At 49.0% G+C, this 2,500-nt stretch overlaps 1 non-coding gene across 1 annotated transcript; it reads left to right on the top strand.

Moving 5' to 3' along the window:
• Positions 1-1,427: 1,427 nt before the first annotated feature.
• On the top strand, positions 1,428-1,582 carry LOC143350539 (5.8S ribosomal RNA). Its single transcript, XR_013081156.1, has one exon. It is a non-coding gene; the product is annotated as a 5.8S ribosomal RNA (ribosomal RNA).
• Positions 1,583-2,500: the final 918 nt, after the last annotated feature.

Here is a 2,500-nt window from a genome sequence, read left to right as displayed (position 1 = left end):
GTCGATTTTGCGGCCATCGTTGCTCGCGCGACTAACGACGACCAGCCGAGACGGCTGTAGTTTATCGCATCGATTTCATCGAGCAACCGGTGGACGCTGCCGCGTTCGTTCGTAAATGAATAATATACATACTCATGGCTAACTTGAGGCGAATAATCGCAAACGACGACGCGTCGATTTTGCGGCCATCGTTGCTCGCGCGACTAACGACGACCAGCCGAAACGGCTGTAGTTTATCGCATCGATTTCATCGAGCAACCGATGGACGCTGCCGCGTTCGTTCGTAAATGAATAATATACATACTCATGGCTAACTTGAGGCGAATAATCGCAAACGACGACGCGTCGATTTTGCGGCCATCGTTGCTCGCGCGACTAACGACGACCAGCCGAAACGGCTGTAGTTTATCGCATCGATTTCATCGAGCAACCGATGGACGCTGCCGCGTTCGTTCGTAAATGAATAATATACATACTCATGGCTAACTTGAGGCGAATAATCGCAAACGACGACGCGTCGATTTTGCGGCCATCGTTGCTCGCGCGACTAACGACGACCAGCCGAAACGGCTGTAGTTTATCGCATCGATTTCATCGAGCAACCGATGGACGCTGCCGCGTTCGTTCGTAAATGAATAATATACATACTCATGGCTAACTTGAGGCGAATAATCGCAAACGACGACGCGTCGATTTTGCGGCCATCGTTGCTCGCGCGACTAACGACGACCAGCCGAAACGGCTGTAGTTTATCGCATCGATTTCATCGAGCAACCGATGGACGCTGCCGCGTTCGTTCGTAAATGAATGTTATACATACTCATGGCTAACTTGAGGCGAATAATCGCAAACGACGACGCGTCGATTTTGCGGCCATCGTTGCTCGCGCGACTAACGACGACCAGCCGAGACGGCTGTAGTTTATCGCATCGATTTCATCGAGCAACCGATGGACGCTGCCGCGTTCGTTCGTAAATGAATAATATACATACTCATGGCTAACGTGAGGCGAATAATCGCAAACGACGACGCGTCGATTGTGCGGCCATCCGTTGCTCGCGCGACTAACGACGACCAGCCGAGAAGGCTGTAGTTTATCGCATCGATTTCATCGAGCAACCGATGGGCGCTGCCGCGTGCGTTCGCCCGATTGCGCGTGAAGTTACTGTTCGGAACCAAGAATATACGGGTGTATTATACCCGTTTGGTCGCAGCCACGCGCAAAGGCTTTTGAATGTACTGTACGCCCGGCCGTCGAACGATGGTTTTCCGTCATTCAGGAAACAAAAAGAAACTTTTGTCGTCGATATGGCGCGTTCAATCCTCCGTCGATACGCTGGTCGGAGGTGCGAACATCGAATATTTTTAAAGCAAAGAACAAGGAGCATTTTTAAATACAAAGAGAAAAATTGTAAATTGTATATGATTACCCTGAACGGTGGATCACTTGGCTCGTGGGTCGATGAAGAACGCAGCTAATTGCGCGTCAACGTGTGAACTGCAGGACACATGAACATCGACATTTCGAACGCACATTGCGGTCCACGGATAAAATTCCTGGACCACGCCTGGCTGAGGGTCGTTCACTTGTCCTAAAACTGCTTGCGTTGTTCTCAGATTCCCTAACCCCGCCGTCGTTTACCTCTCCTTTCGGGGAGATGGCGAAGAACGTTTCGGAGCCGGGTCGATGAAGAGAAAGGTATCAACGTACGAGCGAGAATTTGGGTATTTCGTTGGCGTTTGTCGCTGGACGTACGAAAAAGAATAAATATTATATATTATTGGCAAGTTTGCGCACCCCTTGCGTGGTGAGGCAGAGATCAGTCTGGACTCGCGCGAGTGTTTTACGGCGTCGTGCGTCGTGTTGTCTGGAGTATCATCACGACCGCCCGTTAAAGCACCGCTCCTACGATTTCTGACTTTGACGGCACTAAAAACCACCGTGGGGCGCAAATCGCGTTTCGTACAAATCTAATGATTACCGGCGCTCCCGACGTTGCCCGAAGTTAATAATTTATGCAAAGGAAAGAGAAAATAAAGCGTATACTAGTTTTGGAGCATAACAAAAAGGACACTGGAAAGAAATTTGACCAAACACTGATAATTATGATATGTAATATATGCCCTACCACGTGAAATTTGTGGTATCCGTCGGTCGTCGTCTTCCTCTCTGTTCGTTCGTACAGCCCCAGGGAAAAATGATAATTTATCAAACGAATCGGACGATCATCCTCTATGGAGAGGCTCGAACGAACACGACGAGAAGCGCGATACGAACGGAACCCAAAAGAAGGGATATACTCTGAGAAGTTGGTCGCCCCATGTCTCTCTTTGTTACGAATATGTATATCGATTGCGAGACCGCGCGTTTAGCCGGTCGTCCAGTCCACGAATGCTTTTCTTTCGAACTTACGGTGGACTTTGGTAGACTATCAAAGAATCAACGAAAATCGGATCGGGTAGTTCTATCATAGACACACACCGTGGTTCTTCTTTAATT

The sequence above is a fragment of the Colletes latitarsis genome, chromosome 14 (assembly GCF_051014445.1).
Source record: "Colletes latitarsis isolate SP2378_abdomen chromosome 14, iyColLati1, whole genome shotgun sequence".
NCBI lineage: Eukaryota > Metazoa > Arthropoda > Insecta > Hymenoptera > Colletidae > Colletes > Colletes latitarsis.
This window is presented reverse-complemented; position numbering and strand designations above follow the sequence as displayed.